The 15,877-nt window shown below is 37.3% G+C and overlaps 1 pseudogene; it reads left to right on the forward strand.

Annotated features, from left to right (window-relative positions):
• The window catches only part of LOC133784989 (alpha-mannosidase-like), a 30,606-nt pseudogene extending 15,071 nt beyond the window's left edge, over window positions 1–15,535 (forward strand).
• Window positions 15,536–15,877: the final 342 nt, after the last annotated feature.

The following is a 15,877-nucleotide window of genomic DNA, read 5'->3' on the forward strand; positions in this document are numbered from 1 at the left end:
ATGTAGAAATTAGAGACTGTCGAGGCTAAAAAAGGAGGTCGAGGGCCAAAAGCACCAAATGGTCGAAAATACACGTCTGCAAAAATAGACAAAAATGATGTGTTAGCCTCCAAATAGACATACCAAGAAATTGGCTCATATAAAAAAAAAATGAGATGAAAAAATAAATTGAGGGAAACTATGGCAAAAATGTGGGAGTGGGGGATTGAACCCCTTACCTCTTGGAAGGGGAAGGATTCTCAAAACCACTAGGCCAAAGAAGTAAGGTGAAAATAATGAGACATGCATGAAGGCCTATTTATAAGAATCAAGGAGAATAGTCTACAAGAGCCCCTAAAGGTCCTCTCCTAGACTGGGGGGAAAGTGTGGATGCTCAATATTCCACGCCCTTAAAAGACTCAAAGTATGCTCAAGTCCCATAAACATCCAAAAATATGGCTGAGTTGGGGTGACCCCGAGCCACCATTGCCTCTCATGCGGCAGTCCAGATGGCCTCACGCCCCTAAGCGCCTCGCGCACCAGCGCCTCGCGAGGCCCTTCCCCTTTGAGTGCCAGCAATCAGGCAAGGCAACCCAGCGTCTCGCAAGGCCCTTCCCCTACGCGTGCCAGCATCAGGCGAGGTCGCCCAGCATCTCGCGAGGCCCTTCCCCTTCGTGTGCCAGCATTAGGCGAGGCCGCCCAGCGTCTCTCGAGGCCCTTCCCCTTCACGTGCCAGCAATTAGGTGAGGCCACCCAACGTCTCACGAGGCCCTTCCCCTTCAGGTGCCAACATCAGGCGAGGCCGCCCAGCGTCTCGCGAGGCCACCTCCGCCTCGCGCGTGCCAGCATCAGGCGAGGCTGCCCAATGTCTCGTGAGGCCACCTCTGCCTCGCACGCGAAGCACTCGCCTTGCATCTCATGCACCTAAGCACCTTCAGAGCTACGCCTCCAAGGGCCTCACGAGACATGGCCATGTCTCGCCTCGCCACGGCCGTGCCGTGAGGGCCTCGCGAGAGAGCATCCCGCACTCTTCATCCCAAGATGGAATCTCCCATGGAGACCTATGGAAACCCCACCGTCTAGAAGGGAAGGTCCAAGTATGATTCTGAAGGGTCATGATGGTACAATCTCGTACGGGGTACGACTTGTAAGGTCCCGTACGTCTGACCGTGGCACTCATGCTAATCAGGTAGTGGGAGCACTAGAAGAAAGGACATGGCATGCATACTCCCAATCAGATGTCAGAGTCGACACCACTACCACCTGCACCACTCCTCTGACATGGGTACGGACAAGTGATGGAGACGTCCTCCTGGCACCCGTCCCTGTACTGGTTGCACGACCATAACCTCTGAAACCACTCTCAAGACAGTGTACCTATGTGCTGCCTGGTCCCCTGGACCACCTTGTATCAGGGGCCATTAGAGCCTACTATAAAATACACCCCAATTCCACATGGGAGGGGTTTAGAAATTTTACTGTAGCAAGGCCACCATATTGAATGCAAATTGAGTTCATCATTGCTCTTTGGAAATCGTTCTTCGAGTTTACACTTAGATTTCTAAAACTTTTCTTTTGATAATCTTGACTTTGCGATTTTTCTTACTTAACTTAGTTGACGAGTTCTCACCGTCAACATATATGATGATAAATGGATGCATATGGGTCCACTTTTCATTATAAGGGCATTTTGGTAATTTGGCCCGTTGAGGGCATATTTGTATATTTTCATGCATGTTGGTGAATTATGAATGAGGCCACATTATAATGTGGATTTTTTCGAGCTATTCGGCATGAGACGATCTTTGAATGCAAGTTAGCGATTTGGTCATAACAGGGTTAATTTCTGGGCTCGGGGTGAGTCTCGGGGTAATTTGATAATTAGTACATTGCCGGGAATTATAGGATAATGAGATATGATTTATTAATTATTTGAGAATATTGGGAATTATGGGAATTGGAGGACATCAATTATGATTAACGAGATTAGACGAAAAATGACGATTTTGCCCTTGGAGGCTGTTAAGGAAATAAATTGGGCTTAGGGGCATTTTGGTAATTTGACCTTAGGATATATGTTAAGTTAGAAGGTTGTGGAATAGAAGAATAAGGCAGCAAAACAGAGTACTCTTCTTTCTCTTCCCCGATCATCTTCTTCCCTCTTTTCCTCTGAATTTTTGAAGCTTAATTTGAGGATTCAAGCTAGGAGATTAAGGCTTGAGGTTCTAGGCTTTTGTTCAGCCATTGAAGGGGATGCAAACCTGAGTTTAAGGTGAGGTTTCAACTTGATTTTTTCTGGTTCTTGCTCTTCTTTGAAGTTAGTTTTTGAGCTAAAACTTTTGATTATAGAATTTGTTATTTGAGGTGATTTTAATTGGTTTAAAGCTTGGGTTTTGTGGTTAAACTAGTGGATATGATGTGTTGATGGTTGGTTTTGATTTAGGGTTGGTTTTATGGAGGTTTGATTGAGGTTCTTGGCTGGTTTTAATGGAGAAAATGGCAAGGGGGCTCTGTTCGTGGGGTCAAGTCGCGACTTGGCCAGGCGAGTCGCGACCCGCCCTAGTGCCCAGGCTGAGTGTGCTCTCTGACTTGGGGCGCGCCGCGACTTGCTAGGCCAAGTCATGACTTGCCCATTCCTTTTGTGCTAGGGAGGAGTTTTCTAGGGTTTAAGCTTGGAGGGTTCAACTCCTAAGGCTCGGGATCGAATCTACTAACTGTTTTAGTACGATTCGAGGTCCTGGGAGCGAGGTTTTAGATTATAAACCCTTTTATTATTGATTTTATTGATGAAATTTCATATTTGGTTATGACTAGGTGACCGCTAAGGGATCAAAAGATTGATCATTCTCAAATGTTGTTCTTTTATTACTTCACGCTTGAACCTGAGATAAGAAAACTGCACCCAGTATGTGCATGCATGGTTATTGGTGAGGCATGCTGAGTGCTCTATATGTGGACATTGATTGCATTGTAAATGCTTAGCAGTCTTGCTTATTTGTTAATTGTACTAACTTATTAGTCACAATCAGCAATGGTGTCAGTATTGAATGTGAAGTTGTGACTTATTAGTCAAGTTCGGCAGTAGTACTGAACACTGGTCGTATGGGATTGACCTATGAGTCAAGGACGGTATTAGCGTGTTTAACGCAAGCTGAAAAGATTAGATCTAATCGACATAAGCATTATCAACAGAAGCATGAAATGCTTGACCTACCTTAAGTTCGATGAAAAACAAAAGCGCTTGTCTAGTATAAAGGCTAGTTATTTAGAGCCAAAGCCAAAATGTTAAGGTGACCTACACGTCACATGGCTAGGAGGGTATGGGACCTTAGAGATAGACTTATTAGTCATCTACACAGAGATATGACTGAGATAGACTTATCAGTCATCTACACAGAGATAGACTTATCAGTCATCTATACAGAGATAGACTTATCAATCATCTACCAGAGATAGACTTATCAGTCATCTATATAGAGATAGACTTATCAGTCATCTACATAGGGAGAGACTTATTAGTCATCTATACAAAGAGACTTATTAGTCATCTACCTCAGAGAGACTTATTAGTCATCTACCTCAGAGCGTAGGACTCAACAAACATTTATTTGTACCTGATTGCATGCATGTGTAGGGTTATTATTGCTAGGCTTGCCTATTATGCTTCAGCGACATGTTATTACATGTTCATGAGCATATTGAGTTTTCTTGCTGAGCCTCGGCTCGCGGGTGCTATGTGGTGCAGGTAAAGGCAAAAGAAAGCTGGACCATCCTTGAGTTGGAGAGCTTAGGTGACGATGTGTACATATGTGGCTGCTCGACCGCCATGACCGAGGGTTTAAAGAGAAACTAGGGTTAAACCTTATTTTGCCACTTAGGTCGACTGGTTTTAAATATTATAATTAACCTTTAAAATATATTTTTGGGATCCCAGTGTATACAGTAAGCGTTTTAGTGAAACGTTGTATTTTTGAACAAAATTTTTAACCCTAAACTGTTAATCATACTTAGTTACACGATTATGGCCAACTGGCTCGGTTAATCAAACTATTAAATTGCACAACGTAACGGTCCTTGGGTAGTAGGGCGTTACAGTTCGTATCCTAGTTCAGACTAGGTTCAGACCTTGTTCGGACATGGTCTAAACCTAGTTCGAATTTTCTTCGAACTTGTTCATTATTATGTCTGAACCATGTACAAACAAGGTCTGAACTTGGTTCGAGCAAGATCTAAATTTGGTTCGAACTTGATTCGAACAAGGTCCAAACTTGGTCCGAACCATATCCAAACCATGTCCAAACTTGGCCCGAACCATGTTTGAACTTGATCCGAACCAGGTCCAAACATGAAAGCCCAAAATCGTAGAAATCACATAAAAATTCGTCATCACAACATAAAATTCATTTTTTGGCAAAGTTTTCAGCCTAGAACAGTTTGAAAAATAACTACAAACTATTATATAATATACCCATAACCTATAAATAACAATAACACTTAATCATTATAAAAAATGATTTCTTCCTTCAATTTTGAGAACTTTTTGAATGAAAGAGCACAAATTCAAATTAGATGAAAATAGTAGCTGCATTTCACGAGTAAGGTGAGAAGAAAGAAAGAACACAAAAATTGATGGTTGTTTGTGGCTACAAAATCATTAGAGGGGAGAAGAGAAAAAGAGAGTCCTAATTTGTGCTAAGGGTATTTGGGACTTTTCAAGTGGGTTTATGGTTATTTTTGTGAAAAACTTTAAAAGAGATGTGTTTATAATAATGGAGTAAAAGAAGGTTAATATGTGGAGGTACCCTTAGATAAAGGCAAAGCAAGTTAAAAAAGGAAAATAATTAATGCCAATAAGCATATATCAAATAAGAATGAACTGGAACATTTGGATTCATATATGTGAAATGTATTATGAATTTCGAAAAATAAATTTCACTTGCTTATATTTACACCCAAATAGATTATAATGTTATAAGACTATTAAGAATACTGAAATATAAAATAAATAAATAGAGTAATAGACCCCTATTCATACAAAAAAATCAAGTAAGTACCACACATACAATTAAGAATTCATGTTGATATCTAACTTTGGGTAACTTGGTGATTCTCCATTATTATATATTTGACTATGATGATTAACTTTTATTATGTGCATCCATATATATATATATAATATTTATAACACCTCCCTGGATGTCCATAAAAATTATCTCATTAAAAACCTTGTCAGAAAAACTAAGTTAAACAAAAACTCCGTCAAGGGAAAAAAAGTGTAGTGTGCATTTACTCCCCCTCATTTTGACGTTATTGGATATCTTTAAATTAGTGCATTCTAATCTTAAGTACCATATTCTAGAACGTGATGTTGGTAATGACTTTATGAATAAGTCTACAAAATTATCACTTGGTCGAACTTGATGTACATCAATATCACTTTAATGTATTTACTTCTATCGACTTTGAAGACCACGTGTGAAGAAATTTTTTGGTGAAATGTATTTACTTCTATCTACTTTAATATATCCTCATTTTAGCTGAGCAATGCATGCATCATTTTCTTCATAGAGAATTGTTGATACTTCTTTATCAGTTGATAATCCACATATTCCTCGAATATGTTGTTTCTTTGATCTCAATCACACATTCTACGCTTGCTTCATGAATTGCAAGTATCCCATCCTGTTTAAAGTTGGTTCGTTAAAAACCTTGTCAGGAAAACCCAGTGGGAAAAAATCAGAACTTAGGGAAAAATAGTACAACACGTATATATATCTCCCCATCATGTAAATATCTATGGTAACTTTGGTGATCATATATCTCATATGTTTTCATTGTAATAACAAATCATCACTTTTAAATCTTATCATAGATTATCTATGACCACATATTTACTATATGTAAAATACGTCATATTCTATTACTTTATAAAAATGTCGCTCAACTCACATGTATTAGAACATGCAATTTAATAAAACATGCAATTTGAGCCAAATAGTTTGAAATAAAAATATTATGTCTTTATGCAGTATTTGGAAATAAAATCAACAAAATAAGTCCCATTGACGAAATTTGAAACATAATCCATAACATAAGTTTCTTAATTATTGTAGAGTCCGAGAACTTTACTTAGCTAGTTAGATAGTAGTAGTAATAGTAATAGCTAGTAATAGTTGTAGTATTTTTATGACTATGGATTTTGGTTCAAGCCAGGATTTAGTTGGACACTCGTAGCAACACTTGTAGATTTTATAAGTTTAACCTATAGTTTAAGAATATTAATTATAACCTAAGGTTTGATTAATATGACTGATTATGAAGATGATAATTATTATACTACAAGGTTTAGATAGACTCAATAAGAAAATGACACTTGTCATGTGTATGTTTAATGAATAATTAAATATTTTTGAGGAATAGTTTATTAAGAGCAATATTTGAAAATCCTAGAGTCTGCCAGCAGCTTTGAAATCGTTAAAAGACTTAGTCAAGGTTGTTTACTCAATTCAAATTAGGCTGAAAAAGTGTAATTATGTGTATAATATTTCAGCATATGCTGATATATCGCAGCTCTAGGGGCGATATATCGCCATACGGGGATACGAAAAACACGTAGCTTCGCACGACAACCTCAACGAGCCTCGGGAGCATCAGTCCAGGCGATATATCGCCTAGAATGGGTGATATATCAGCTACGGTGCATGATTTTTGAACAATTTTGAAACCAAGCTCATTTTAATCCTTAACCTCTTGATAAGTCCAGAATCTTTTTGACCGAGTCTTCAGCCTCTGCTGAACTATTATTAAAATGTTTTTCAATTAAAAAGCCATTATTTTATTCAAGCTAAATGAAGATCTTTTCATTCTTGAACTCTATAAATAGGACCTAGTACCCAGTCATTTCTTCATTCATCAAGCTGAGTTCTGAGCCTACAAGGTGCTAGGATTACTTTAGAGTGTTAAACACTTGGGTTGGGGTTATAAGCTTAATCATTATAAGCTTAATAAAAACTTGGGAAGTAAGGTTTATAGTGTATATCGGTTTTGAGGTGTAGTTCGGCCATAGAAGCATTGAAGGTATTCCTAATTCTAGTTCCTTTCTGTATTGTTCTTATAGTTTTTCTACTCAAATCCTAACTCGTTTTCTTTATTCTTGGTTAGGCATCTAAGTTCTTGAACTTGAGGTTCTTGTTGGTAAGTATCTTTTCGATGGTGTAGTTCATCCTTTTCATCTCTTTCCTTTAGTATACTCACCTCTCTATTATGGTTTTTAGGAGTGTCCCAAAGTCCCGATCTTGTTCTCACATTTCAGTTTTTGGTAAGGAAAATAAGGTAGATTTGTATGCTTTTATGTTGTTGATATATGTTTATGTTATAAGTATGATATGTTTTTAGTTGTTTTGGTATATGAATTGTTTAGATAACAATCACATAATTTCTTTAGCTACAAATATATAACTTGTTTAGATCACAAGTCCCAATAGTAGATTCCTTGGGCATATGATTGTTTAGACAAGAAGCCCCATAAATTTATGTGACATGTTTAGATAACTAGCCTCGTAAATTTATGGGCATATGATTGCTTAGCTAAGAAGTCCCAAGAAGTATGATGGTCATTGTAATAGATGTTGTATTTATATAGTCATATGATTATAGTTTACAGTTTATAGTTTATGTGTATGTATATGTTTCATGCTTGTAGTAGATTTTCCTTGCCGGGCATTAGACTCATTCCTTTATGTCTTATATGTGCAGGAAAATAGTTATGGCGGCGAAAAAGGTTCTTGGCAGCTTGGGGATGTGTATTAAGGGAGAATGGAATCGGTTGACTGCGCGAACGATTTGAGGATGAAGTTTTTAAGTCTTTTAGTTATGATTTCTATGTATTATTTTCCCACACTTAATTTTGTAACCAATTTATTAAAGTTATGTTTTGTTTTACTTTTAAAACAATGGGTTCCCATATCCTAAATGAATTCTTTTATGTATTTCAAACCTTTGCTTTACAGTTTAAAATAAAGTTATGGTTATTTTTATATGTATGTTTTTCTTAAGTTTAGTATAGTAGCTTTTAATGGTCCAAGGTCTAGAATAGTTGGGTCGTTACAATTATTCTTGGTGCTCATCTTGATCGTTATTCGTTCATAGGACACATCGCGTCATACATTCCATAACACCATAATTCATGCTATCATTTCAGTTCATACCTTTCATAACAAAATTCATAGAAATTCTAGGTAACTTCCTTACCTCAAGTCTATGCAAAAAGTAAAGTGCGGGTACGTCGTAGCAAGCCTATAATCATAATCAAACGTTCGTTTAAAAATCATGTATAATTACACATGCCCAACATACATACCACATGTGCGCATGAGTCATGCACACGTGGCACAAGTTGCACTACAACTCTATTCACATAACAATGTCGCATAAAGTCATAAAGAATAATGTCAATTCTATCAATTAATCACTCATGGTTACAAAACAAAAATCATATGTTTGAATAATAGACGTATGCTTGAACGTAAAAATACATTTGCATGTAACATGCATACGTGAGAGTGTTCTTAAAATTAACATTCAAGTTAATAATTCTACTTGTTCATTTTATTGCCACTTTCTTAAAAATTCAACAAATATAAATAATTTGCCACCTTAGTTAATACCACATTATTTCTTTAAATAGCATATTTTCATTCATAAATTTTATTAAAAAAATTTTAATCTACTAAAATAATTCTTTAGCTTTAATTTGCATAAAAATAATACTCCCATTTATTATTTAATAACAATTAATAGAATGTGACAAAGTTTTATAGTTACTTATAAATAATTAAATAAATTCTTAGATCACCCTTAAATTAATTTACTTAATTATTTTGCAAATAAATACAAATAATAAAAAAATTGTATAAATATAAATGAGAAAAATACGTTTTTAGAATGTGGAAAATTATATTTTTCATGTATAAGATTTAAGGCTTACAATATTTTAGCATATACCTTATATTTTTAAATTAAAAAAAACTTTCTTTCAAGAAACTAAAAAACAATCCAACAACCATTTTATTACATAAATTTTTAATAATCAATTTGTAAGCATAAAAATTGTATAGCTTTTCTTTCGCAACTTTAAAAAAAATGCAAGCGTTTAATTTGATAAGATCCCCATTAACATGTGAAATAAAATGTATTTTGTTTATATAAAATTAAAACATCACTTTGAGGCATAAATTGTGCATTTTAAAATCATTGATTTATCATCACCATCAAATAAAATAAAATAAAACAACAAGCATAAACCACATAACATGCTTAAACAATGCTTATAATGCTTTTAACAATTTAACAATTTACCCTAATATTCTTCTACATTTGTACACCTCAATATTACATTTAGCATGCAATACTAACAACAACATAAAAGAAAACAAACTACCCTAACCATGTGAACACCCAAGGACCCGCCCCTGATGCTCTCCAACTCATGGTTGGTCTAGCTTTTCTTTTCCTTTATCTACACCATATAGCACTCGTGAGTCGAGACACAACAAGAAAACATAATCATGCTCATAAGCAGTTAATCAACATATTACAGAATCATAATTAACATGCCTAGCAGTAATAACCATACTCGTGCATGTATTTAATCTACATTAGCGACTATAGAGTCACACCAGGAGCCCATTGCCCTATTTCCATCTAACTAGTCTTAGGGCTAGCCCAGCGCATCTTGCGCTTTATTTTCCAGGTGGTCATAGGGTCTTTCAAGCATATACCAAGCTTCTAGGTTAGCTTAACCACATTGGCCTACGTTCAGCACGTTGTTGCCACCCTCAACTTATAAGCTGAGCTTTTTAATCAAATATGTCAGATAAACAACATCGACCTGCGTTCAACACGCTGTTGTCGCCCTCGACTTATAAGTCGAGCTTCTCAATTAGGTATAACAGATAAATAGTCATCATTTAACACAGGTATGCACAACGCAATCAACATGTTTAATAAAACATTCTAAGCATGGTTATAACCATGTTCGATAACTGGGCTCAAGCCTTAACTGTAACTCCCTGGGTAGCCAAGACTGTTACACTATGTGATTATAAATGTGCAAGACTTGCCAATCAAGTCATATGTTTGAAAATGTGGTCCTAAAGTCGTAATTAGGTAAAGCTTAAAAGGTTTTGGTCATAAACAGATAAGCTTTCATATAAAATGATTGTTTAGTACATGGGATCCCAAAACAGGGTTTAAAAGACATATTTACAAAAATTCCAAAAGTTATAAATAACCATGGCCACTCTAATGGAAAAATATACATTTTAGGTTTTCGTCCCTGTACAAACCCTCGACCGTGGTGGGCGAGCAGCTAGCAATGTACACCTCACCCCCAGAGCTCTCTAACTCATGGCTGAACCACCAAACCCTTGCCTTTACCTGCACCACGAAGCACCCGTGAGCCGATGCCCAGCAAGAAAACTATAATGCATAGCATAATCAATAATAATAATCAAGAAATTCACAGATCATTAATCAAACACCCAATCGACCACATCGTTCACATAAACAGTGATATCAGTCAGCAAACCAATAATTAACCATCCAGGTAATAAACATGTCATAATCATTAGATTAACATCAATTAACATATCACACAATATCTAGGGTTGACGCTCTTAGGCCGCACCCTCTGTATAAGTCACTGTCTTCGGCTCACTTAGGCCGAGCCCAGTGTTCAACCCACTAACTCTGGCTCTCTTAGGCCATGCTCAGTGATTATTTGATTAACCTCAGCTACTAGTGGTCGAGCCGCATCCTGTGCGCAAATATTGATTCCGACATTATTAGGCCGTTTATCACATGTCCCCATGGCATAATACTATCTTATGACATCACATACAAATATAGGGAACTCTTAGTCCCAACATAACCACATAACCGGGTGCAGTTTTCTTACATTAAATTCCGAGTGCCTCGACTAAATGAGATGATCCCGTCCGAGCCCTAGCAAAAACCTAGTCACAACCGTAAAATAGAACCATCATTAACTCAATTTCGTAACCCAACTTCGGGACCAATCCCAAGCCCTCAAGAAGCCCAATCCCACCAAACGGGGTGGTGGAATCGACCCTCCGAGCCACCAAGCAAAACCCTAAGAAAAATACCCAAAATCAACTTCTGGCGGCAGGGTAGCGCTACAGCGCCATAAGGAGGGAGCTACATCACTACAAACAGGGACAAAAACCCCCAAGAGAAGAAGCCTAGCGCTACAGTGCTACAAACAACATGCATGAGCTTTCTGGGTTTTCCTTCGAACTTCCCCGAGCCAAAGCTCTACCAAACCACTCCAAAACTTATCCAACCTCAAAATTGACCCTAAAACCCACTATAACTCAACCAAAACAACCCATTAACATCAAAAGCTCAGCCAAAAACATCATCAAACATAGAAATCACACTTGAACTCAAGCGCTCAAGAACACCATCTTAAAACTAGAAAACCAGAACTTCAAAATCAGAAATTGTTACCTCAGCTGAGTGGATTTGACCCTAGGTTGCCTTCAATGCCTTTCCAACTTTAGTTCCTCCAATCCCCAAGCTAAAGTCCTTAAATTCCCATCCAAAATTCAAGTTCAGAAATCATCCTCAACCAAAACTCAGAAATCTCAAAAACAACCTTAAACCTTACCTTAATTGAGAATTAAATCCAGTTGAATCCCTTAGCTTCTCCAAGGATCAACACCCCAAACCAAGTCTAGACTCCTTCTGAGTTCTTAGCTTCAAAATCCATAGGAAAGGGTGAAAGAGAAAGCAAATCGTATGAGAGAGGGTGAGGGATAGGTTAATGCCCTGTTTTTTCCTTCTTTCCTTTCCTTTCCTTCAGCTTCTCTTTCTTTCTACAACTTCCACTAAGCCCAAAAGACACAATAACACTTATCCCCACTTAAACACCAAAAGACCATTTTGCCCTCCCACATAAATCTAAGCCTTCAAACACTCTAAGGGCATTTTGGTCATTTGCTCCCAATTCCCGCTAATTCCTCGAGTGTCCCTAGTATTTACCACTTAATTTCCGTCATCTAATTAATCACCAATTATTTTCCCTAATTCCTAATAATCTCCAATATATTTCCCAAGTTCCTAGAAAGACCCCTAGGCTCCCCTGAGCCGGGTATAAATCCCCACCGTGACTATTTCGCTAAACCGCTCACTAGGATCGTCTCGAGCCACAAGCTGCAAAGATATCCACATAACAATGTGGTCTCAACAATTTATCACATATAATTACATTTATGCCCTCAACAGGCCAAAATTACACACATGCCCTTATAAACAAAACAAGGCCCACATGCATATTTAATACTCATAAACATGCATCTAATCATATCCATATACTCAGATAATCATGCATGCCACATAATCATGCATTTAATCATTTATTCATATAAATACCAATTATGCCCTCCCGGCACACTAATCAATGCCCTTAAGCCTTATTAGCAATTTTTGGTCGTTACACTAACCACAGTCCAGGTGTAGTTTTCTTACCTCAGTTCCTGAAGGAATAGCGTATGGCAATCCCAAGTGCGATCCTTTCCTCCCGAGCCTAACGATTCACCCCAGTCACAACCATAATAAGGAATAATTATCAAGAAACGAACCAATTAAAGGCTTCCAGACAAAGCCCTAGCCTCCAGGACCTTGAGTTCTACTAAACTTGGTAGAAGAACCATTCCTGAGCCTTTAGGTTTGGGTTCCCACAACCCAAATCATATTTTCCTCACTTTTTCCTATTTGAGCCACGACGCCCCCACAAAAGAGCCGCGACGCTCAACTAAGCAGAGAGTTCCCAAAATTCCCTGCACACGCACCGCGGCGCAACCCGCCAAGCACTGCTATGCTAAGGCAATTCGAGGTTCCCCTGCCTCGACCAAGTTCATGAGGGCCGCGACGCGGTGCTACGAACTAAAATACCAGCGATTCTAGAAATCACAACTGACCCCAAATCCATCCCGAAACACAATTTTGACCATAATAATTGTCCCAACAGCTCAGAAACACAATAAAAAACCTTAAAACTGAACTGAAACCCAACCTCCAAGAAATTCTTTTAGAAACTTTCAAAACCATAACCAAAAGCTTAAAAAAAAATAGAATTACCTCTTGATTCCTTGCAACAATTCGAATCCCCTAGTTGGTAGAACTTTTAGCAGTTTCCAATTCCCCAATCAAACTTGCTTTCAATCCCTAGAATAAAAGTTCTCTTCAAAATCTCAAACCTTAGAGAGAGAGAGAGAGAGAGAGAGAGAGAGAAAAGGGGGGGGGGGGGGGGGCTTTGAGTTTCTATTTTATGAGTTGATAAACTCAGCCTTAGCCTAACCATTCAAGTGGTCCAAAAGATCAAAATGCGCCCACTTAATTACTTTCCTCTCAAAGCCCACCAAGGGAAAAATCAGCATTTTACACTCCCATCTCACATTGCACTTATGATTCCCAATTAGTTCCGTCAATATCGGAATATCACTATTTTCCCCAAAATACGACTCACACTCCAAGGAGTCCTAGTAACTCATCGAAATACCAAAATACATCTTGGCTCACTCCGAGCTGGGTATTAACCCTGTTTCAATTAGACCGCTCTCATACTCACAAGGATCGACTCCTGTTAAATATCTTAAATATATTCACATAATAATGTGGTCTCAATCACATAATACAATATAATCACAATTACACCCTCAACGAGTCAAAATTACAAATACGCCCCATTTAAATAAAAGCGGACCTGTTATGCACATTTAATACACTTAAACATGCATCATCGATCATATCATAATATAACTTATGCAATTCATATAATCACATAAATATCCAATTAAATCACATATTAACTCACAGTAGTCCAATAATGCCTTATGGGCCCCTAATCAAGGAAGTAAGCCTTATTATGAACTTTGGGACGTTACAGTATGCTCGAGCATCTAGTCAGGTGGTCAATTTTGCTAAATCTGAAATGTGTTTCAGGAAATTGGTCTCTGGAGCAACTCAAGGAAAGTTGGCTGAATTTTAGAGGGTTAAAGTGGTGGCAAATTTTGGTAGATATTTGAGACTCCCTTCTAGAGTGGTAGAAGAAAGAATTACTTGTTTGCTACAATTAGGATTAAGGTGTCAAATAAGTTCCTGGGTTGGAGGGCTCCTTTATTCTCTTTTGTTAGGAAATAAATCCTTATTAAAATAATTCCCACTTATTCGATGAGTTGCTTTTGATTGCCAAAGAATCTAATTCAAAATCTACATAGGATGGCAACTCGATTTTGGTGGGAGTCCTTGGAACACAAAAAGAAGATTCATTGGTGTAAGTGGCCAGTCATGTGCCAATTCAAGGAGAGGGGTGGCCTTGGTTTTCAAAATCTTGAGTTGTTCAACCAAGCATTGTTGGCTAAGCAAGTGTGGAGATGTATTCAGCGACCGAATTCTTTATGTTCAAGAGTTCTTAAATCGTGTTATTATCCTAGTGGTAACATTCTTGATGTGCAATGTAGTTCTTGGGCATCCATTTTTTAGAAAAGTTTCATGTGGGGGAAGGACATTATTCTTAATGGGTATCATTGGCGAATTTGAAATGGGAATAATGTTCGAATTCTTGAGGATCCTTGGCTGCCTCGACCTAATAGTTTTAAGATTTTTGATAAGCCGTATTTGCCTCAATAGTTGTATGTTATTGATTTGAAGATGGCAGTTGGGCAATGGGATGCAGAGTTCATTTATAAAATATTTTCGGAGGATGATGCCCGGCTGATTCTTGGTTTGCCATTGGTGGATAGTGGGGTGGATGATAAGGTTCTTTGGCATTATACAAAAAATGGAGAAAATACAGTGTCAAAGGTGGTTACAAAGTTGCCTTAGCTCTTATGGAAAATGTAGAAGCTTCAGACACGAGAATAACCGAGTTATGGCGAAAACATCTTTGGAAATTGAGAGTGCCACAAAAAATTAAACATTTCTTATGGAAAGTTAGCCATTCTTTGCTTCCAACTAACCGTGACTCATGACTCTACTATGCAATGAAGTCCTCCGATTGAGGGGATGGTGAAGATTAACACATATGCTAGGGTAAATTTGCAGAATGGATGTTGTGGGCTTGGTGTTGTGACTGGTAGTGTTTTAGCTTGCAGAAGTGTGTTTCTGCAGAGGAATTTTAGCGTGGTCCATGCTGAATTATGGGAAATTTATGAAGGAGTTCAGCTTGCTAGGGAATTGCAGTTGCAGTCGTTTCATATTGAGTCAGATTGTGTTGCTGCGTTGCATTTATTGGCTGAGAAGGATGATTATTGTACTGATTCAGATAGCCTTCATTTTAATATTTTATCGCTTATTCCTTCTTCTTTTTTTAGGTTTTGTTTTTTCTCTTAGAACATCTAATTATGTTGCTCATTGTTTAGCCCAAATAGCTTTATCAAAGAAAGCTAGTGGCATGTGGAATAAGGCTTATCCCGTGCATTCACCTCTTTTGGATGATATGCAATTCTTGATGTGTAATTGTTTTTCTGATTAATGCAATAGTATATTTTCAAAAAAGAAAAAAAATCAAGAAATTTTTATTATTAAATGGGATATTTGCGGTAAAAACTCCTTTTTTTTATATAAAAATTGCAACAAACTCCCCAATAAATAATTTTGGTGGCAAAATTATGTTAATGGCTTGTTGCAAGTTGCACATTTTAGGTGTTAAATGACATGTAAGCAAGTTAAGTGACAACTAAGATACACGTGGTAACACTTTATAGGGCCACATATCAAAAAATAATTAATTATTATTTTTAAAATAAATAAATTTAATTAATAAAAAAATAGAAAAAATAAATTTTAAAATTTTTTTCAACTTTAAATTTTGTTT

This window comes from Humulus lupulus, chromosome 6 (genome assembly GCF_963169125.1).
Source record: "Humulus lupulus chromosome 6, drHumLupu1.1, whole genome shotgun sequence".
Classification (NCBI taxonomy): domain Eukaryota; kingdom Viridiplantae; phylum Streptophyta; class Magnoliopsida; order Rosales; family Cannabaceae; genus Humulus; species Humulus lupulus.